This window comes from Triturus cristatus, chromosome 8 (assembly GCF_964204655.1).
Source record: "Triturus cristatus chromosome 8, aTriCri1.1, whole genome shotgun sequence".
Classification (NCBI taxonomy): Eukaryota; Metazoa; Chordata; class Amphibia; order Caudata; family Salamandridae; genus Triturus; species Triturus cristatus.
The window spans coordinates 1,541,934,985-1,541,959,238 of NC_140591.1; the positions used below are offsets into that span (position 1 = coordinate 1,541,934,985).

At 46.1% G+C, this 24,254-nt stretch overlaps 1 protein-coding gene across 1 annotated transcript in view; it reads right to left on the bottom strand.

Annotated features, from left to right (window-relative positions):
- Nucleotides 1–24,254, bottom strand: part of INPPL1 (inositol polyphosphate phosphatase like 1) — a 1,340,026-nt gene that overhangs the window by 1,187,730 nt on the left and 128,042 nt on the right. The window lies entirely within an intron of this gene.

The window sequence follows — 24,254 nt, forward strand, 5'->3', positions numbered from 1 at the left end:
CTTTTCCTCAAGAATTTCCTAGATGCCTCAAACCACACGATTACGTGTTTTTATCTGGAAGTCATGTTCAATTTGTTATCTTTTACGCGATATTACGCTATGATACCGGCGAAGTTTGACGTGTTTTACTAAATAAGACAAATGATAAGACATATGCGCTTTAAACATTATGAGCACTTTTAATATAAGCGCATGTAACCACAGGATATGTAGTTTATAATCTTGACCACACGGAGACAAGTTTATAAATATGGCATGAAGAGTGTCACTCGCACCACGATTGAGTTTAATTGTTGATTGATGCACTCTGTTTATTGGCAAATGCATTTCTATCATGTGCTTTATTTTTCAGAGTAATAACGCTTTCAGCAATTCTGGAGGTGTACCAGTAAACTAAGTTATTCAGTCACTTTTTTCTGCCACAGGTTAGGGTGCACCTTAGTGCGTACATACCGCCGTGGCGTTAGGTCCTGAAGAAAGCCTCACTAACGGCACTTGTGAGGCTGAAACATGTAGATCACATTTCTTTCACACAGAGATGTGACTGGTCAATCTATCCAGTCTATCATCCATCTCACTTTTTAATCTTGCCTTACCACTCCACCATTAAAATAAATTTTGGTTTCATAAAGACAATTTTAACCTATCACTTGGCTCACACTTTGCACAGTCACCTTCACTAAACCTGCTCCGCTGAAATCAGGCGTTGAAGCACACCAGAGAGGCATTCGGCCTCTGGAGGGAACCCAATGATGAAGCATTGTCACCAACTAGGTTGGAGAGTGAGGGTTCTTTTTACATATAAAGAGTGACTCTCTCTGCCGGTTTGTTATTACCTCTGGCTCCACTCTTCTGTTGTTTTGGTACTGTTTATCAGGGGGTCTAAGAGTGGCTCCAGTTCTTTACCCTCCCTCCCCTTTTGTTTAATAAAATGAGTATCACAGACAGCTTTGCTACTTCTCAAAGCGCAAGAGGCAGGAAACAAAACAATGTGTATTCTATGCTACATAAATCGTCATTATGCGCGAGTCTGGCAACCAGCCCTACATAAATGCATTCTAGTGCCCCGACTGCATATGTTTTAGTCAGAGCATCATCCGAAGGCCTATCTTGCCGCTAATTCTGCTGCCTTTGCTAGGGCCGCAGTGTCTTCACTGATCCTTCGGATACAGTTCACATGCGCGTGCCCCAGTAGAGCACGATTGGGTCTCTCATTCGAGGTGTGGACAGCTTGGAAGTGGTGCTGCTCGGTGAAGGTGTACGCCTGCCTCTGTCTGCGATTCCAAGCACTCACTCCCATGGATATCCAAAGGAAATGCATGAGTGCCCCCACCCACACCCCACCCGCCTACACTCCAGCTCTGGTCGAGGGCAGCCGTGGAGCATTCCAGTGGAGGGGCCATATGGAGGAATCTTGAGGCCATATGGAGGATCTGGGGGTAAAGAAACACGGTTGGGTGTGTGATAGAAAGGGGTAGCCCCTGGGATACGAGGAGGTGGTCTGTAGATGGGGAAGAGGCCTGACAAACTGCAGGATTTAAACCTAAGATCGATGCCACGAAGGGGGGGCCCTCCGCCCCACACTGCGAGCCACCTGGCCAAAGTCTGTGGGGCGAGGCTAAAGTGAGAAGGATGACCATGAGAGACCCTCTGCTGCAAACTGCAAGCTCCCCTGGCCGGGGTCTGCGAGGCTGAAGCAAGAAGGACTAACATGAGAGGGGCCCTCCGATCCACACTGCGAGCCAGCCTGGCCGGGGTCTGTGGGGCGAGGCTGAAGCAAGAAGGGCTAACATAAGAGAGGCCCTCCGATCCACACTGCGAGCCCGCCTGGCTGGAGTCTGTGGGGGCGAGGGTGACATGAGGTGATTAACACGAGGGGTCCCCGCTGTACACTGGGAGCTAGCCTGGCCGGAGGTCTAAGAGGCGAGGCCAAAGCGAGAAGGATGTACCAGAGGGGCCCCTCCGCTCTACACTGGGAGATAGCCTGGCCGGGGGTCAATGAGGTGAGGCCAAAGCGAGAAGGATGCACCTGGAGGGCCCCTCTACTCTACACTTCGAGCTAGCCTGGCTGGGGTTCTATGAGGCAAGGCCAAAGCGAGAAGGATGTACCGGAGGGGCCCCTCTGCTGTACACTGGAGCTAGACTGACCTGGGGTCTATGAGGGGAGGCCAAAGCGAGAAGGATGTACCTGAGGGGTCCCTCCGCTCTACACTGGGCGCTTGCCTGGCCGGGGGTAAGGGAGGCGAAGCCAAAGCAAGAAGGATGTAACCGAGGGGCCACTCCGCTCTACACTGGGAGCTAGCCTGGCGGGAGGTCTATGAGGCGAGGCCAAAGCAAGAAGGATGTGCCTGAGGGGCCCCTCCACTCTACACTGGGAGCTAGCTCGGCCGGGGGTCTATGAGGCGAGACCAAAGCAAGAAGGATGTACCGGAGGGGCCCCTCCGCTGTACACTGGGAGCTAGCCTGGCCGGGGGTCTATAAGGCGAGGTCAAAGCAAGAAGGATGTACCCGAGGGACCCCTCCGCTCCACACTGGGAGCTCGCCTGGCAGGGGGTTTATGAGGCTAGGCCAAAGCGAAAAGGATGTACCCGAGGGGCCCCTCCGCTCTACAGTGGGAGCTAGCCTGGCCAGAGGTCTACGAGGCGAGGTCAAAGCGAGATGGATGTACCCGAGGGGCTCCTCTGCTCTATACTGGGAGCTAGCCTGGCCGGGGATCTGTGAGGCGAGGGTGAAGAGAGAAGGATGTACCCGAGGGGCACCTCCGCTCTACACTGGGAGCTAAGCTGGCCGGGGGTCTGTGAGGCGAGGCAAAGCGAGAAGGATGTACCCGAGGGGCACCTCCGCTCTACACTGGGAGCTAGCCTGGCCGGGGGTCTACGAGGCGAGGCCAAAGCGAGAAGGATGTACCCAAGGGACCCCTCGCTCTACACTGGGAGCTAGCCTAGCCGGGGGTCTGTGAGGCGAGGGTGAAGAGTGAGGATGAACACGAGGAGCCCCTCTGCTCTGCACTGGGAGCTAGCCTGGCCGGGGGTCTACGAGGCAAGGCCAAAGCGAGAAGGATGTACCCGAGGGGCCCCTCCGCTCTACACTGGGAGCTAGCCTAGCCGGGGGTCTGTGAGGAGAGGGTGAAGAGAGAAGATGAACACGAGGGGCCCCTCCGCTCTACACTGGGAGCTAGCCTGTCCGGGGGTCTATGAGGCTAGGCCAAAGCGAGAAGGATGTACCTGAGGGGCCCCTCGCTCTACACTGGGAGCTAGCCTAGCCGGGGGTCTGTGAGGCGAGGGTGAAGAGTGAGGATGAACACGAGGGGCCCCTCTGGTCTGCACTGGGAGCTAGCCTGGCCGGGGGTCTGAGGCGAGGCCAAAGCGAGAAGGATGTACCCGAGGGGCCCCTCCGCTCTACACTGGGAGCTAGCCTAGCCGGGGGTCTGTGAGGAGAGGGTGAAGAGAGAAGATGAACACGAGGGGCCCCTCCGCTCTACACTGGGAGCTAGCCTGTCCGGGGGTCTATGAGGCTAGGCCAAAGCGAGAAGGATGTACCTGAGGGGCCCCTCGCTCTACACTGGGAGCTAGCCTAGCCGGGGGTCTGTGAGGAGAGGGTGAAGAGAGAAGATGAACACGAGGGGCCCTTCCGCTCTACACTGGGAGCTCCCCTGGCGGGGTCTGTGGGGCGAGGCCGAAGTGAGAGGGTTAACATGCGCAGCGCCTCGAACACCACTACTGCATTAATAAAATCTGCAAGAACCTGTGAAACCGGCTGCTACAGGCCTTCAGTGCTGACAGCACGCTACATAAATAAAGCATTAGCCGTTGAAAGTGAGAAAGGCCATACAAACTACGCGGCTGTAACACAAGCTCTTGAGAAGGCGGGAGATCGGGTTTCACCACTGGGCCCAAAACGTTCCATGGGAGCTGTAATCACACGTGGGAAGCATCGAGCCAACGGGGTAATGAACCTGGCAGCAGACGAGCTGCGAGGCGACAGCGGCAGCGCTGGGAGTGGGACTGAAGAGGTGGAAAGTACTCTGGAGCCCTTTCCATTTAATAAACTTGAAATCTAAACTGAGTAATGGTATAGGCTGGTCACCAACGGGACAGCTGGGCTTTCTCAGGATAGGTGTCAGCTGTTTACTCGAAGCGGTCACACTCAGATTGTATGTAAGCTATCCCAACATATACATAATGATCACTGGGCCAACAATATTTGCAACCAAGAAATACGTATCACTTCTTAAATTCGCCACAGCATAACACCATTAATATTCTCATCCTCACAAGAGCTGGGGGTGATATTCAAGCAATGCTGCTTGTAAATACAAGTAGGGGACGTTGCTCGTCGTGACAAACCTGCTTATTGTGGCAGGCGCCCTGTGACGCGCCATATCAAAGCAAAGCTCTGTACCGACCAGCTGGTGATAACACAAGAAAATGGAGCGCAGAAATAAAACCTGGAATAAGCAGAAGGCTTTACGCTGATCGGGGAGGAAGCTTTTGAGTAAAAGCGCCGTGCTTCTGGCGAAGTTTATTGGACCGTCTCCCAGACGACTGAAGAGAAAGTGTAGAGGAGGGGTGGAAAGTGTAGAGGAGGGGTGGAAAGTGTAGAGGAGGGGTGGAAAGTGTAGAGGAGGGGTGGAAAGTGTAGAGGAGGGGTGGAAAGTATAGAGGAGGGGTGTAAAGTGTAGAGGAGGAGTGGAAAGTGTAGAGGAGGGGTGGAAAGTGTAGAGGAGGGGTGGAAAGTGTAGAGGAGGGGTGGAAAGAATACTCGCGGAGACGTCTTTTTTATGGAAAAATACTGATTAGTCTTTTGTTTTCAGATTTTGTAAAATGTGACTAGATTCAAATCTCGGCACACTTCTCCAGGAGCTGTACAATCGAACATCAAGCTCGGGAAGGCCAGACTGGGTAATTCGGCTCTAGGGACTCCCAGGGCGAACAGAATGATTAAGTATTTTTTTTTAAATGTACATTACTTAGAGATTAATATTAATTTTATCTCACACCTCCTAACAGTGATGTTCAGCCTGCTTTCAAACACTCACACTTTTGGAGAATAAGGAAAGTGAGGCATGAAGATTTAATGACTTGCACAGGATCACTCTATCCGATTTGTAGTCCCCGAGAACATAACTCCACTGTCCATGTCCCTTACCTGGCCTTTGTGCATTCCCTTGCCTGAGAGCTGACTGCCAACCAAACAGAAAAGCACGAGACTTCCTCAAGCAAGTATTTTTGGAACACATACATATTCTGACAGTTAAACAAATCTAAGCTTTACAGAAACAAAACATTAAAAGAACAGCAGAAAAGAGAAATGATTGCAACGGAAGAGGTGTTGATTACGCAAGCCCTTCGAGGAGCTGTGCGATAACTACCCATTAATTTATCTTCTGACCCGAGAGATGTGTGAAGGGGGATAACAGAGCCCTGGAGGACCAGGCCCCTGCCAGAGTTTAAGGATTGCAGCTGGCTAAATAAATGAGCTTGGTCTAGGTTCGTTTTATGTACATTTATTTTATGCTACTACCTGGACATCCTGGCAAATACTTGAGGTAGAACTTGAAGCCTTCTGCCCTGCCATGGAACTACAGGAGACACAACGACTTGGCTGTTCCTCATCTATTGATTTAATCTTGATTTTATTATGCATAGTTCTAAGAAGTCATGCTATAGAACACTCTCCTTATCGAAATAACAACTGCACTCAATATTTGCTCTTTTTGTCCTTCACACACCAAAAACACTGACAAAGCTTACAGGTCAAAAATGCAAGTCATATTGGGTTGCCAATGCTTGTTTTTCTTGAGGCAATCATGGGTTATATATACTATCTACTTAGATAGAGGGGTGGTGATGGCCTTTCAGTTGCCGAAGGGAACATGCTAAACATGCCGCATGACCAGCAAAAATGTCTAAATATGGGTTTGGCACGCTAACTAAAACTTGTATCCCTCGCCGCCCACCCGTGCTGTAAGTGCACCATACCAACAGCTTGACGTGTCCGCTGAGACACGGAGAAGAAAAACAACTGTCGCATCTGCAACTCCGTGAAATGTCCTGCTTTTACCAAGTGATGCCCCGTGAGGGTCACCTGTGCCTGAGGTTTCTACATCCTTACTCCGGCCTCCCAGCCCCTTTCTCTCGGGCTTGAAGGGCAGCACTGCCCGGCCAAAAACTCACAATGCCGAGCAGTTGGTATTACTCACACACTGCTCACAGGAAGGTGGGAAGTAAAGCCCACAGAGCCCAGGGCCTGTGAGTCACAGGCAAGGAAGCTCACATGGCGCCCTTTTTTTACTGGCCCGAGTGGCCACAAATCAAATACACACATAAAAGGCCTCCTCTGACGCAGCGGCTGCGACGCACAACCCCGAGTCGTTTCAGGGAACAAACGTGTTTCAAAGCAGGTCGGGTACAAAGTCCAGTATCGCCGCGGGCTCTATTCTTGCTCCCCGCCATCTTGCGTAAACATGAAACAGGGACACTTCCGGGAACAGCTTGGCCGGCTGCCTCGCACTCGCGGCTGCTTCCCAGTCACCCATAACGGGCAGTGCCGAGATCCGGCAGCCTCGAGGCGCATTCACCGTGGCTGCTGGTTAAGGTTTGTCCACACAGTTCCGGGGCTCGCTGCTGAACGAGCAGTGTATGGTTAGCTGCATGTCGTCGGGCAGTCAGTGCACCGGTTTTTGTTTAAATAACCAAGGGCATTCTGGGATTTGTAAACTGGTTCACTTCAGCGTAGCTTACACATCTGAAAACGGTGACTAGGAAATGAAAAACCCCGGACTGTGCACACAGTTTTTGAGATTACATGAAGTCATCGTTACATGCCGGGCAAAAATGTTTGTTGGCGGTCCCCAATGACCACCTCTAACCACATATTCCATTACTACCACTCTTTACCAGTAACTCTTCAGTCTCCATAACCATTCTCTCTCAGATGCGTTTAATTAGTTTTATAGAGCTGCTGCCACTCATACCAGAGTAGGGTGTCAGAGCACTTTACATCACACACTACAAATTGACAATCAATCATACATGTGTAAATCAGTGTATAGGAAATGTTACATAAGGCAGAGGACTACAAGGTGTAGGAGTCACATCACATGTCATCATCCGTACTGGTAGGCAGTATAGTTTAACAGTGTTTGGTCTGGAGAACCACAAACTCAGAATTTAAAACTTAACACCATGATTGGGGGTTCTCTTTAATCATCAGATTTGATTTCTATCCAAATGAACCCTTTTTGCAACATTAGGATGATGAAAGACGGGGGGAAAAATCATAACACTTCAAACTATACCTTGCAGTTTGCCTGCAGCTATTTGATGCCAGTTAATAGCTCACTGTTATATGTTAGGATTATAATATGTAAACTGCAAGTAACAAAAGGATCTCTCAGGCAAAAGCAGTAACCACTGACCTATTTAAATTATATGCACTTTGTAATCTGTATGATACATGTTCTTTGCAGCAGGCACATAACCCTCTGCACTACCATTGGACGAGTCAAAACTTCCACTAGACAAAACTCATCTCACTCCGGGAAAAACATTAATCACAGAAGTTATCTTGGCATTTATATAGTTGCCTGAAAATGTCCGGAGGCCAGGAACGCCGTAACAGATGATTGTAAAACAGTAATATACTTGAGAATAGGGCACCCCCACGCAAACTCAGCACCCGGTGCGGTGGCACTGGTCGCACCGCCCTAGAGCCGGCCCTGGTTCCATGTCTAAAGCGATTATTTCTGAAGGGAGAACGAAAATGTAGGAAAACCATGGCTGTGTGTTTGCTAACTTCTTGTAGACCGGTACTGAGTACCTGCACTTCTTTAATTTGAAGGGGAAAGTACCTGCACTTCAATGCGGTTAATGGCAGAGGACCAGTACCCTGGTAGTGTGAGCACCAGAACTTCGATATTTCTATTTAAAGCACTGCTTACAGGACTGTACTATGAATAACGGATTGCTTCAATTAAATTTTAGCGTACTTTGACGGCACTTGCACTGCTGAGGAATGATGTTAAACAGTAAAGCTGGAGTAAAAGGGTTAACTATGTGCCGACACATAAAACGACGGTGCACGTAGATATATAACAAGTTACTTTCCACGTTGTACTGGTTTTTTTTCCTGTCCATTTGGGTCAATCTACTATCCATAGGCACTCTTTTAAGAATCTTCCAAGACTGTCTTAAGAGAATCCACACTAAAATCCTTCTCACTAATCTAGGATTTCACTATCTTCCTGCATTTAGGATGAACACCCAAAAGAACCCACTAGGAACCACACAAGGATACTAGGAAAAAACGTGCAAGCAGCCCCAATGGTTTTACTCGACTAGTTGTCCACTTCCGCTGTGGTTCATCAATTGGCAAAAGGTGCATTCCGACAACTCTGCCAGATGACTGTGTCCATCACAGATTTATGAAATAATGCTACTTGCTTTTGGTTGTAAAATACAATCATCTGGCATCAGGACAACTGTGACTCACCCACCATGCTGGACATTAGGCACACATACTTTTTCTTTTAAACATACGGCTTAGCCATTATTTGACAAACTGTTTCTTCTTATTGCTATGGGCACGGGAGACATGCTACCCTGTTCATCACAGGTACTACAGGACACAGTTTCATAGGGGATATACTCAAGTGGATGAACACAAAAACTTAAGACTTGGATGCTAATCCAGACGTTAGCACTTGACCAAAAAGTTGTGTATTTCTGGGAAAATCGGTTTCTCTTTCGGCCTTCAGCTGAAAATAAGTAAAAACTTACAGAACAGAGTGTTATCTAGTATTTTCCGAGCAACATGGTCCCAACTCCCACACTGCCCTAGTAAAATCCTGGGCCTGAACCAGCCATACACATATCATTCTATTTACAACAGATTAAAATGTTCTATTGTAACATACTCTGGTGCCCTTTTGAGCTATACCACAAACAAGAAACACAAGACAAGAGTCTGAATAAAATTAAGATGTGTTCTCCTAGCCTTCTGAGCAACACTAGCAGTGAGGATCGTTCCTGTACCGTACAAGAGTTATAGCAGACAGCAGAATCAAAATCCAAACTAGCTTTTAATCAGTTATGATAGACCTAAATATGGGTAATATAGGGGGCAAAACACAGGCCCCTGCAACTCGTGGTGCAATGAGGCACCCAACCCTTCAAGTGGCCCCCAAACCTTCAAGGGGGCCAACATTCAGCCCTAGGTCAGTGCACATCTGTAAAATATTGGAGACTCAGGGGCCCATCACATTATGTAAGGGGGCTCATAATTGTGAGTTACGGCATTGGTGAAATACACTCGTTTTACTTTAATATACTTCCTTACAGCCTCGTCACGATGTACAACTTTCAAAAATGGTACAAAGCAGCATGTGTTATTGCTAACGGTTCTATGGAATGCAACCGTTTTCAGGACCACTGAGGTCCAAATATCACACCATGGAAGTGAGGGGTATGGATCTATGGATAATATCCATTACAAGAAGAATATTAACTACTGTCTGTCTCCCATGATGTCATTCCATTAATATAAAAAAAATATTAGTAATTGCTCAAACTTACTCTGGTTAAGCTGATTTATTTATTGGTAGGGTGCAGGTGGGTATCACCCTCTGATCTGGGTCGTAAATCTTGAAACTAGCAGTTGCGTTGTTTAGTCATAAACAACGTCCTCACAGTGCATGCCATAGGGTGAAGACCCTGAATTAATATAATCAAAAAGTAATGCAGTTCAAATGAATAGTAGACAATTCTATCCTGGATACCCCTGATGAAGGGCACCGTCCCGAAATGCATTGGGAATTCCCCAACTCACAAATATAACCATACAGAATGATTGAGAAGATTTGGTCTATAGATGAAATAATACATGAGTGTGATGTAACACTATTTTCAACTAAATAAAATTAAGGATAGAATGGTCTACTATTCATTTGAACTGCATTACTTTTTGATTATATTCATTTAGGGTCTTCACCCTATGGAGTGCACTGTGGGGACGTTGTTTATGACTAAACAACGTAACTGCCTTTTTCCATGAACATACACATGAACAAAAAAAGTACCCATCAAATGCAAAGGCCAGGATCTCCATCAAAAATGACTGAGTTAAGATGGTCTGCCCCAGGCCAACCAAACCGTGCTTCAATCATATTATTAGTGTCCAGACAATGTTTAAACGTGAGCTTTCCTGTATGAAAACTTGAGCGTTATAGTTACTCCTCTCCGCTCCCCTGCTTTGGTTTTCTCATCACTCATTTCCCAATTCTATTTGACAGCCCCTGAGCCACTTTATCTGTAAAAAAAAATGTCTCATGTATACTTTTAAAACATCCCAAAACTGTTTTGGATTGAACATCTCTTTTAAAATTATGTTTTTGTGGTAGCAGGTGGCAAATTGCAAAGGTGACAGACTTTCAAACTTTGCATGCTCTTGGATACCACTCCTCCATCTTCAGACACTGCTACACCCAACAAGGAGAAGGTTTTCTGAGTACCTGGTTGTGATACCAGAGTCAGATCTCATCTCACAAGGTTTTCACTGTGAACATCAGAGTGAAAAGTCTTCTGAAAACTGTCTGACACATCTGGAGTAATGTTCTTGCCTTTTGAACGAGTATGTCACCAAACTGAAAGTATCAGCCTAGGCGAAAGCAAAGTCTACGATTGAGAACTGTTCAGAAGGTAGTTCAAACTGGGAGGGAAGCACAGCGCTCCCAGTGATAAACAAGCTAACTGTACTGGGAAGAGGATATTTTACATGAGGGTTATTGATAGCATTCATGGCATGTTATTAGCTTTCACGACTTCCCCACCTATACGGATTCACCCCAGCAATAAAATGGTACAGGAGAGGATATTGCAAGCAAAGCTTCTGAGCTCTGCTCAGTGTAGCGAATGGCAGTGCACTGCCGACCATAGGCCCCGCAAGTGACACTGGGGTCAGCCGCTTGTGACATGCTCACAGAAACTAGGGTTCAGAGATCTTACCACGATAACAGAAACCAGTCCAGGAGCCCAAAATCGGAGACCTCTCCTGCTTGAGGACTGCTGAACCAGACATCTTTGCTATAACCTTGAGGTGCCCTGTTGGTTGGTGGGTACATTATCAGGCTAACTAGGTCTGAAGGTCATGATTTGACAGTCCAGACCCTTGAAACGGAGCAGGGTAGCCAAGACTTGCCCCAGCTAAACAATTAGATCAAACTGAAGCCACACAAGTGAGGAACAATCTGTGGCCGGGGTCGTGCCAAGGGTTTTTTATTCATCTGTACTCCAACAGGAAATCAAGGCTAGTAAGAAGAGCAGGAGAAGAAAGCAGGTGCTTTAACAAACCTGCTGGTAATGAACAATGCCAAGACAACAAAAAATGTAGACCAGATCCCTCCTTAAATATTATGACTTACCTTTCACTGGAACTGAAAGGTACGTTTCAGTTAATAACGACATAACAGAACCAGCCACATTGGCCATATCCCAACTGCCTCAGGAAGAGATGTGAACAAATATTCAAATATCTGGCGAAAATCCTCTCAGAGAGAGAGGAATTTAGTATAACCAGTGAACAATTTAAAGCCAGACAACAACCGCATGCATGGAAGCAAGTGAGTCACTGCCAAGCAGCGAAACAAGTCAAGGTCACTTTCAGAAAGCTCTTCTGCAGAGCATTCCATGGGATAAACTGGGAAAATAAAGGTGCAACCCTCAGTATCAGTTTAACAAGGCATCTTAAAAGCCTGAACCTTTGGGTTAGTAAACTCATTTCTGGGCACTTTCTGAGTTAAAAATGGAAGTGTGTAACAAAAGACACCTGTGGTATGACATGGGCAGATTGCGCTAAGGGGAACATGGAATGCGTGATTCCACTGCACCTCACATTGTATTTCACACTATAACCCATTCAGTCCACGGATGCAGTTTAATCCATCCTATTGTGATATTAAAACGTTTCTATCAATAAAGCTTTCATCTGCCAATGAGATCGCCTGTACCAAGGGCAGCTAATCGGAGACTCTTCAAAGATGTTGCTATAAGCATTATTCCCCACATGTGCATATACAGACATGAGATCACCGCTGACCTCCTGATATGGAAGATCTGACGGAGTTCCATTCAAACATTTCCCTTCCACAAGACCCGAGAGGTGGCACTTTCTTCATGGTTAACATCCTGTAGCTCAAACCCAGGGTACTCTTTTCTCCCACTTAGTACATACAGCCACTGTTAGGTGACAAGCTCCATTCTTTGAATGGTAGTGCCACGAGGAAGCTCGTTCCAGTTGTGTAGCGTAGGCTGGCCACTCGGCAAAACACATCTCCAAGCACCGCCTTGTGACCTTGGGATCGATTCCATTGCACCCTTCACCTCCCACGCCAATTGTATACAAAATATGAGCTAGTGATTCCACTCCCGGACTTACTGTGTGCCTGGCATGAAGTTCAGGACGCACAATTCCCTGCCAGAGAACGGTCACAGGAGGTGGCAGCATGGGTCGTTTCATGACGGCTGACCTTCACCCACTGCCCTATTTTGAGCAGAGAACAATGCTAGCAGCTAGCTGCACATTTCCCATGTGATGGTGGGGGGCTGAAACAGACGTTTGAGCAGGAGCTCTCTCAAATCACCAGGTCACGCAGAGAGCCAAGTTGAGGGCCTACAGGTGTGACATTTATGACTGGAAAGCTCAGTGGCTTGCCACTGAACGTGTAATCCAGACTTCCATGTTTACAGGTAAGCACAGAAGAAGTTTTCCAATAGGCCGATGCTTCTGAAAACGAGTGGAGAGAGGGGACGGAGCCAGCTGCTGGTCCGACCACAAAATAGAAAAACTGCTGTTTTAAATCAGAATTCCTTGGCCCAAAAAGCAATCTGTAAGTGGACGGTGTACTACCCTTTCGTGAGTACGTGAATTGCCCAGTATACATGATGGTCACACTATACAAGCCTCTTTTGCACAAGTATTTCACCTTAGTGCAGCCCACTCTACTCTGTAAGCCTACTAGGATATTGGTCTCCTCCTTGCTCACTCTAGTGTGATCCTTGAATGTGTAATGGGAGAGGGAGAATTAATGAGCAACCATGTAAAGTGTGCTGAGACTCAGAGAAACAAAGTCGGCTTCTAAAATTCAAGCTCAAGATCACCATTCATACATGGTCTATAGAAGCGCCCCAACATGTCTGGATATCATATGATAATCCTCTGATCTCCACCACTCCCAGATGACCTCCCAGTCTTAGCAACGACCCATCAGTCACCACAGTCAGCTCTGGTTGGGGCAGGGAAAGGGCTTTTCTGCCGGTCCAACTGCGAGTGAAGTTATTATATCTGGAGGTTCATAAAGGAGACCAGCTTGAGTGAAACAATGCCAGTAATTGATTCTGCCCCAAAAGAGCTATTCCCAAAAAGAGAACATTGTCAAAAATCTTGCTGCTGGAAAACTTGAAGGCAAAATATTCTCCCCAAGAAATGAAAGAAAACAGCAGCAACACAGGGAAGTAAACTTGAAACCATTGGAAGATTAGAATTCCTCTGAGCCGATAACCCTGAAGAAGACCATCACGATACTAGCTCCCAAGTGATGTTGTACAGTGCTCGTACTACTCTCCAGTATTTCTCATGACACTGTGTTCCACTCATTCTGATCGCACTGTGCATGGGAGTCAAAGCATTGCCACCTTGCCCCTCTACATCACAATCCTTGCAATATGGGCTTACAGTGCAAGGCTGTCACCCACATTCTTCAGCAGATGTCCATGAACAACGCACCTCTCCTGACAACAGGATAGTTCTTGTTCCAAAACACTACTAAGGAACGAAAGCGACTGATAAACCAATAAAATAATGGCCACAAAAAGTAGTCACTACAAGCCATATTTCGTCAGACGCAGCAGCCTACCTGCAGGAAGTGTCCACAAGCAACAAAGCAGCAAAATACAAGAACCACCAAACCAATATCTGCATGGACACAAAGTACACAGCAGTAGTAAAGTCATCCAACTTATTATCCTTTCTCCCTTTTGTGCCGGTTCCCCCTTTCAGAGTAGTCTAACCACTGAAATAAAGCTCACCGCCCTCCATGGAAATGCTGCGAGCAGGCCACAAAGCTTTGCGCTGCCCAATTGTACCCTACCCTATCATTCTGCTGTTCAGGTACCCAGGCCTACCATGGTATAACAAGATCAAGGGGTTCTCCTGCAGAATGTGGCGAAGGGCCCATGAGAGACTGGTAACTCCCTGATATTCAAAGGAATTCAGTTATATTGGGGGAGCCCTGGAGGGGTGGGTGCCCCTTGCATCACAGGGGCCATCGTTACACCTCGGCAGGGGGGGTCGAGGAGATGCTGGCGCAGTCTGAATGGCACCATACACCCAGCTCCCAAAGATTTTCACTAGCATGACCAGGAGCGCACTTAAAAAAAAAAACTCTGCACTATACAACTGCACTGCTTGCCCCCTTCTGTGACACTTTGTGGGCAACTGCAGTGATTTTAAAAGATGCCACAATAAATAAAAAATAAAAAAAATCAGGATCGATATTGGCAATATTCCGCATACTTACATTGTTTTAGAATGTAGTCGTTTTCAAAGAAATTATTTTACTAACCCATTACTCTATATGAAATCCAATGGGGCATGCCCAGCTAGTCGTACTTGTTTATACTCTAAATGGTGTTAACAAGGTCGCCTGCAACACCACTATCAAATGCAATGGAGAGCAAACAGCCAAGAAATGATCCTGTTAGCACCCAAATATTTACCTGCTTTTCCTATGGATCAGCCCATGTAATCCTCCTTCTCCAGTTTTCAAATGGCTTCCCTGCCCTGTCTTGATACAGTACCAGAATATCATAACCAAACCATCGTCTGCCATAAATAGTGTCCTAAATATCATTTATAAAAAATCTCCCTATAGCAGTTAAAGGTAAAAGATCTGCATTCTTGGGGAAAATAAATACAGACTATCTTTAGGACAGACTATTTCTGTCAGATGATATTCTTGCAAGCAATTTTCAACATTGCTCCCATCTAAAGGATGTTCAGCCAGTTGACTATTCATCTGGGATGACTGTCTGCTCCCATTTAGTACCTTCTGGTCCTCACCCTAGCAACCGCATTTTGATAATTATTTGATAATTTTACGCTACTGTGCAAAGCCCTTTGTGAGTTACAGTGCCCGCCCGCCGCCCCCAAGAGAGAGACGTCACCTGGCAGCCCCTACCAGAAAACACTTTTCAGCTCAAGTGGATAAAGATTCTTTAGGGTCCATTAGCCCACTGAGTGATCGGGGAGCACATGAAATATTCACGATCCTTCTAGTTGACTAATACCGGACATGAGAACAGCTGTAAGTGCAGCTACCAAGTGGGCTGTTAGATGTCCCAGTTGGAGGGTTGGCAGAGGCTGCACACTGCTCATCACACAAGGTCCACAAGCCAGGTTGTTCCTGGCTCATCTATTCCACCCATTGGCTAACAAAAGCCACTGTACTCTTCTTCTTCAAATTAGACAGTGCCTTAAAGTCTAAAAAGTAGATAGATGCAATATGCCAAGAACCAACCCACCCATCTACTAATTGAAATTGCCTGACAAGTAGATGACGACTGGTATGAAGAGGTGGGGCGCAAGGGAGCTCCTCGATTGGTGCTGGACTCTTTACGACAAAAACATTTCACTTCTTAAATCTCCTTCTGTGTACTCCGTACAAGAAGCATCGTCAATCGTGACACTCATTCAAGTAGGACCCATTGGGAGGCCAAAACTTATCTCCAGGGCATAAGTCCTAAAAAAAAAAATGAAGCAGAGGACTATCCAAGTTAGCCAGGATGCAAGTAACATCACGGCACGTGACATCACAGCGTGTGACATCCCAACATGACCTCAATGGAAGTGACATCACAATCAGTGACATCAGATCTTAACACGTCTCACGTATGTTTAGCAGGTCTATCACGAGTACAGTTGAGAGCATTACAATATTTTTAAAATGAGATTTTCAGCGCCGTGGTTGGGCCAAAAAAGTGACACAAACCCACATGTACCCTTGACTTGTGCCCTGCTTATATCTGAAAAATAGCCGTCCAAGACACTCTGCGAGTTACACTGCTCTAGTTATTACACAGGACATGTTACGACCCAACTGGTTTAGACTATGTAGCACAGGAATAATATCACACTTAACTGTACTAGATGCAAGAGGGATCCTTTTTACACAACATGGAGATGCAGATAAAACCAGACATTTGGGGTTCAATGGTCTCTAATCTATCTGCACACCACTTAACTGTCTGAACAGATGGAGAGAATACACATTAGAAACCATGACCTGATCCAACAAGTCTTCTAGTTGCGCAATATGATGTAGACTAGGAATGGGGGACCGGGGATACAAGTAAGTCCTAGGACACGAATGTGTGGATGGGGAGGTGGACTAAGGGTATGTCCTCTAAAATAGTGATATACAAAAGACAGCATTTCATTAAAAAAAAAATACCAAAAGAAAGCACCTGTAGCAGAAATACTACGGTGTGGACACTGATGTCCACGTTGCGGCCTGACTGATATAGAGAACAGGCACTCTGTGTGCAATGGAGTGGTTGCAGACATGGCACTGGTGCAATAGGCCATTCTCGGCGCTGCTTCTAGGCCAATGTGTAGCAGATCATAATGCAGAAGACAAATCAACATTAACAGAGTGATCTTCTGTGCTGTATTGCCTTTTTTTGTCCCAGAGAACCTCACAAAAATGGGAAAAAACACCTGATGGTCTATATTGCGACTGACGTAAAAGCTCAAGACTCTCTTCGGGTCCAGACAATGAAGTTGCTCCTCATCTTTTTTGAGGAGTAAGGCGGAGTAAAGAACATTGGGAAAGTGATGGATTGCCCAATGTGAAAAGAAGTCACAAACTTTAGCTAAAAGGCTGCCCTGGTCTTCAACAACACTTTATCTGGGAAAAAAAGAAAGCGTGAGGCACCTAGAGTTCATTCCCGCAACAAACTGAAGTTGTCACGACCAGGAATACAGTCTTTTATAAACCTCATCACAACAGGTGATTTGAACAAGGATGGCTGGTCCAGCAAATTCAAAAAGGCTGACAAATAGTTAACAGTGCCCAATGCAAGCCCTTGCTTAGCCAGAGAAAAAACAATTACAAGACATTCAAAAGTTTGGCCTCTAACAGATCCGTATCATGGGTGCCACACCAGGCCGCAAACTTGTCAGAGCACCCGGTGAAGACAGACTTTGTCGAGGGATGCCAGACAGCAATGATTACATACACAACTTCAGGAGGAAAATCGTACAAACATCCACAACTTCAGGAGGAAAATAGAACAAAGTCAACTGCAGCCACTCAATCTCCAGGCATGGAGTTGCAGGCTCCATTGCAGGATTCTTGCCCTGCTGCACTGACTGACCTTCCCAAAGCGGTAGCCTGATCAGAGGACAGATGCTCATGCCCACAAATTCCAGATACCACACTCTCTTTACCCAATATGGAGTTATTAGATTGACTTGGGCCCAATCATTCCTAATTTTCTTTAGCACTCTGGGCGCAATCATTCCTGATTTTCTTTAGCAATCAGGGCAGGAGAGGAAGAGGCAGAAATGAGTACACGGAGTCCCCAGCTCCATTGTCTACAGAATGCACGTCCAAGAAAGCCGTTTTGGAAACTCAAGCATGCAAATATTTTGACACTGCATGTTCTTGACTGAGCCAAAACTATCTAGCCAGTGTACTCCCTATTGCTGGAAGATGCCATGTGCCACCTCTGGGTGTAACCGCCATTCATGATTCACCTGGAGTCGCCAGCTGAGTTTGTCCACAATGGTGTTTCAGGAACTAGCCAGCTAGTTCAAGACCAGGAAAATGCCCTGATGCTCCAGCCAGCTACAGAGACGAAGTGCCGCTTCCCACAGGACATCACCCCGCCCTGCTTTTTGAAGTATTACACGCAATGATGCGGTCTGTGAGAACCTGAATCAACCTACCTTTGATTGATAATAGTTAGGCTTTCAGTACAAAGCAAATGGCCTGCAATTCCAAGGTTGATGTGCAGATTGGTCTCCGTTACAGACCAGAGTCCTCTGATCTCTGCCTCTCTCAGATGACATTCCCATCCTGGCAGTAATGCAGCCGTCACCGCAGTCAGTTCTGGGTGGGGCAGGGTGAAGGGTCTATTGCCGGTCCAACCGCGGTTGAGCCAAAACTGCAAGTCTTTTGCAGTCTTTCCAGAAACCTGTGTAGAATTTGACAGGTTTTCCTGGTGTTGGGCACTCAGACTTCAGGTTCCTCCCCAGTGCCCATATACGCTATCTGGCACAATTGACGGGAAAGCATGAAATGATAGGGAGCCTCTGCAACGGAGTTAAGTCTGACTTTGGCATGTTGATATTGAACCTCAATGATGTCAGGAGGTTTGCTATCATCTGCAGATGGTCTACGCTCAACTGTGGCAAACCCACCTTCCAAAACCAGTCATCGGGTTATGGGAAAATTGGAATACCCAACCTCTGAAGGTGTGATGTGGCCATCGCCTTCATGAACACCCGAGGGGCACTGGGGAGGCTGAAAGGGAGCACAGCAAACTTAAAATGCTTCTGGACGACCTTAAACCCCAAGCAGCGTCTGCAGGGACTACAGGACGGGTGCATGAAATGAAGTGTCCTGCAGGTCCAAAGCCACCATCCAGTTGCCAGACAGAAACTGGGTCAGCGTGAGCATCTTGAATTTGTACTTCACCAAGGAGGCATCCAGGGGGCTGAGATCTAAAATAGGATAAATGTCTCTGTCCTTCATAGTCATAAGGAGGAAATAGTGACAGTAGCAGGCAGTCTCTATTTCCAGGGCCAAGACCCCCCCTTTATGGCTCCTTTGGCCAAAAGAGCTTGAACTTTTTGAAGCAAGTGGGACAGGTGCTCCTGTGAAAGATAATCTGATGTGGGTGGAAGATGAAGCAGGTTGAAAAGGAATGGAAGGGCATAGCCTTGGTGAATGATCTGAAGGACCTCCCCTGTAGCACGTTATATTTTGCCACTATTGGAGAAAACATTTGACCAAGTCTCCCAGAGGGTGAGGGTGTGCCACTATGGGCAAACTAAGGCAGTTTAGAGGTTGTTGCAGTGGGGGCAGTGCACTGGGAAGTTATTTGCGCTTGGTAGCCTGGACGTTGTCTGCTTGATCCCAATCCTCCACCCCGAAAGGACCGAGGTGCCTATTGCAGGAGTGGGGGACCTTGGCTTTGGTGGTACGCCAACTACATGGGAGAAGCCTCAAATGGGTAAAAACAGTTAAAGATAGCACCCTCAAGGTTTAGAAAGGCCTACTGAATATGCCATGGACCGGCTTTCTTTTAAAAGTTCCAGGGCTGAATCAGCCTTCTCGCCAAACAAGCGAGATCCATCAAACAGCATGTCCATCAGAAAGCTTGCACATTCCCAAAAAAAGCCAGTGGGTCTCATCCAAGCATGAAGCCGCAGCACCATGCCAGTGTTAGCTCCTCTGCCCAAGTAGTTGATAGTGTCCCATCCAGACACAATTCATTTTGCACCATTCTGACCATCCTGCATAGTTTGACACAGGTTGGCCCAAATTTCCTTGGAGACTTCTGGTAAGATCTTGCCAAGCAAACAGCTGGAACTAACTGAATGGAGAGCTGAACTGGCAGAGGAAAACCTCTGCTTCCCAAATGCTTCAATTTGTTAGGGAAATTCCGTCTGGTAGAGTTGTTGAAACTGAATTGGGGTACACCCTATTTGTGGAAGCCTGAACCACCTAACTTTATGGCATTGGGTGCTGCATCAAGAATTAAGGGTCACCTGGCACCGGCTTGCAGAGTATGACAGCAAGCCTGTGTACGGGTTAACAGGAAAAAAGCTTAGACCAGATGCCCATAAATGTGTCCGTCAGGGCTTTATTAAATGGAAGTAGGGGTTTGGATGAGGTTTGTCCAGGTTGTAAAACGTCTGTCAGTGCGTTAGTTTAGTTTTCTATAGTTGGCTATTGTAAATCCAGTACCTCTACTGCCCATCTCATCATCATGGAGAAGGATGCACTCTTTTCCATTGATGGCACAGAGGGAGAGCACCACTCAGTATCTCAAATATCATCTCCAAAGGCTAGTCTGTAATGAAAAGATGGTGGTGGTGGTCTGAATTGGATTGGACTGCGACCAGGTGAGTCGCTATGACTTCAGGACATGATCTCCATCCAGGCAGAGACATTCAGAGTCAGAAAGGACTATTGGGGCAGGGTCGTTCTCCAGCATCTGTAGCATCGGGGCAGGCGTCAAAATCAAAACAGACTGTTGTGGATTTAGGGGCTGGAGTAGAAGTAGGATCTCTTGCCAGAGCAGAACCAAAGATGGGTTTAAGAGGCGCAGATACCTCAGAGAGCGGATAAGCCAGCAGTAACCCGACTGAAGACCGTTGGGGGTCTTTGGGGCATCAAGGTGCACCAGAGGGAGCTGGAAGAGTGCCAAAGACGCGCAGCAATATGGCCTTTTAAAGGCTTCAAGCTATTGAAACGTTGCCAAAGTCCTCAGAAACGTGGAGTGCATCAAGATCAGTTGCGGAATCAGTTCCTCAGTAGGGAACCTGGAGCGAGAAAGAGAGGTACCCTGACGTCCTTGAGACTTCTCAGGCTGAGAGTGGCGGGACTGGGATGAATCCTGCTTGGCATTCTTGTACTTTCACTTAGACTTAGTCCGCGACAAGGCCCTGTTGTGGGAACGGGTCTATGCCCTCAACTTCAAGTGGGAGGTGGACTTCTTTCAATGTTTGGCAAAGTATAGTTTCGCAACACGTCCTCAGATCGCTTCTACTGCTAAAAAATGTATTCCTGCACACTAGAGCCATATGCAAAGATCAAACCAAAACCACCAGTATACACAAAGTATTACAAAACAATGACAGAAATAAAAGAAAGACTAAGATCTCACATGGAGGGCACCTTTACAAAAGCAAAAGTAAACAAGCATTTGCAATGCAACAGGTCTCGCATTTACAAGAGTTTGAGCTATTGACATTGCAAATAATGCCAATAGCTTTAACTTGTGTAACTGCGAGACATATTGCATTGCAAATGCTTGTTATAGAAGACGTATATACGTGTGTTCTGATTACCTTCTTGCACAGATAAGCACTTTCCCTGATCCCTGACCCAAATATAGAACATAGGAGAAAAGAAAGCTGAGGGCATAGAAAAATTAAAGAAAAGTATAGAGCTTAGCAGAACGGAAAACAGAGAGCACGGAAAAATGAAAGCAAATGGAGCATACGGAAAAGGAAAGGAGAGAGTGTGGGTAAAAGGAAAGCAGATACTAGCGGAAAACAAGTGAAAAGTGCTGGATCCGTTATTTTTCCACACCTGTCTTGATACTGATGGAGGTTGATTCCAAGCTGAGATTTCGGCTCGGAGAGCTCTACAGAACTCAATCCAGACTCAAGGAGAGCTACCTCCGTGCTTGTCCTGGTGTAAGACCTGTCTTAATAATTAAGAGCAGCAAATGCATGTTTCTGTTGGTAACAGTAAAGGATACGTTTTTTAAAGCGTAAACAGACTATACATGTTTCAAAGGATACCTAAAGTTAGCAGACAAGGGAACAGTTATAAAATGCAATTTGACCATTTGCGGTTAAATGGGAGAGGGGGTGGATCCTGAAATTAGTATTAATCGGTTTTGATGAATCTGTGCTGAAAACAATTCCCCTCCCTCTAGCCTCAAAATCAGTAGGTGCCTGCCTTCAAACTTGTGCATATTAGCTTTAAAAAAGTGGGAAACCTTGTCTCCTGAAATCCTAAGAAAATCATTTACACTGTGGGGGCAGGAGGCGGCTGGAATTTGGCAAGAATCCAAGCCTGGCATCTTTGGAGTCACAATTAAGCCTCAGAGAGCTTTCGGCTGTCTGACTATAAAAATGTATTTGAAAGCATCTGACTGGCAGCTGCTCGTTAAACAGGGTTTTAATACCCAGCAGTGTCCCCGGAATAGAAAGCATCAGGAAACCTCTCAGAAAATGTCAGACATATGCCCCCCCCACCCCCACACACAATATCAGTATCTGGCGAGCCATGGGGGGGAAGTTAGCACCTTTTTTCGGTCGGAACTCACACGCTCGGAGTGTAATGAAAGCGCTGGGCCTGGGCCATTTAAAAAACACCTAAAGACCATTGTGCTTACGATTACGTTAATAACCCCCTGTTTACCAAATAGTTTCAAAAAGACCTGAGAGATCACGAGGGTAAACTTTTATTCAAATGCCACATTCAGAAGTATCAACGGCTTGAGATTCTGAACCTCAATTAGGGAGGCACTAAGTGCCAAGTGGGTCAATTTTCTGGGGCTGCAAGCGCTTTAAAAGTTGCCTCCAGGACTGACCTTTACAGTGCTGAGTTTACTTCTAACGACTTCAGGGCACTCTGTGTAAAATAGGGGATACCTTTTTGCGTGACTCACTCTTCGGCATCGGCTGTAGAAATAATGAAATTAATGTCAAATTCTGTAATGTAACTGGTGCTCATGTAAACTGCTTCAATGGTACTGGCTTCAAAAACATTTTCTAAGCTGTTGTATTCTGCTTGATTTCGATCCAAAGAGATGGGGACAGTTGGAGAGAGTACGCCAAATACATACAGCAAAACAGACATAGCACAACTAAAACATGGCTACGACAATAGTTTGGGCATGGGTTAAATATACATACTCAGATGTAGGGCTTCAAAAAACATTTTAAGCAGTTTTATTTTGCACAATCTCAAGCTGTAGGTATGAGAACACTCAAAATCAGCCCGAACTAAAGTTGCATTTCTACGGCTCGAATGTATCCTTGTGTAACATGCTTGGTTCTCATGGTCGAGTTTGCGTTGTATAAAACGAGGAAAAAACACAAGCAACAGCCTTAGTTGGTATGGCAGTTTCATTACTTTCCATTAAAAACAACAATACGAAGCAGGATAAAAGCAAAATATTTAAATTTAGTGCTCAGTCCGTTATCTGCAGCAGACACAAAAATGCCTAAAAGCACTATATTCAGCCCTCATGTACAAAGACCATGGAATAACGCTTTCGAGCAAAAGTGAAAGTGATCGCGATCACATCAAAGCGGCCGTGCGGCCCACGAAAGTGAAAGCAAACGAGTGCTTTCAGGCCTCCAAATGGTGCGCGCGCCCGGCCGACGCACATGCACTGTATTTGGAGGCCTGAAAAGCCACTGTTTGCACTTCCAAAACTCGCTTACTATAAGTCTCGCCAGAGCAGCGCTAAAGCGCTGTCTCAGGCGAGACCTAAAAACAGACTAAATCAAGGAAAAACTTAAAAACAAGAAGCTAACAAAAACATTAGCTCAAGTATAAATATATTAGGCTGGTATGATGAAAAAACAAATTGACAGTACCAATCTGGGGGAACCAAAAAGAACAATGCAGTTTGAATGATAAATGATAAATGGCAGTCGCGACATTTATTAAAAGACAAAGAAAACCATTCAAAAGACACACTCGGATTAAAGTTCACCGTGATCGTCCTCCAACTCCACTTGGTTTCATGTATCATAAGTAAGGCTCCCAGTTTTCAGTTTCTACTGATTTTTACAGATAAATACAGACAGAAAACAACGTGTTTCCGGTCTGTATTTATTTTTAAAAGAAGAAAAATACTGAAAATTGTGCTACTAATGAGTGACTTTCCATGCGGTCTGTTGTGAATTCCAAGACAACAGATGGGCAGATAGCACGGGAAGCTAAAAAACAGGTTACGATATCTTTAAATACAGGAATATATTAAAATTTATTGTTATGAAATTGCTGATATTTACCTGTCGGTGTAGTGCTTTGCTATATTAATTTGCGAACATACGACAGGCAAAGTATGAGTGCATGTTTATAAGTTAAATAAATGTAGAAATCTACCAATTCTGACTCCACGTATTAAGCAAAGGTAAAAAAAAAATATGTGTAAATACTAATCAGATGGGCAAAAAAAATATGGATAAACAGATGGAAATGTTAAAAAACATAAATACCATAAAACCGGTGTTCCTACAGAGCCTTTGATCACTTCAATAATACGCTCAGACATACGACTTATTCTGTAACTTCGGTTGCCCATTGACAACAACCATTCCTAGGTATGAGCCAGCCTTTTATGACTAACTCGTGTCCGAATTCACGCACATTGAGTCCTTGTCATCTACAGCTTTCAGCACGTGCATCTTAGACACGTCTAAAGAGGCATGAATGGGCT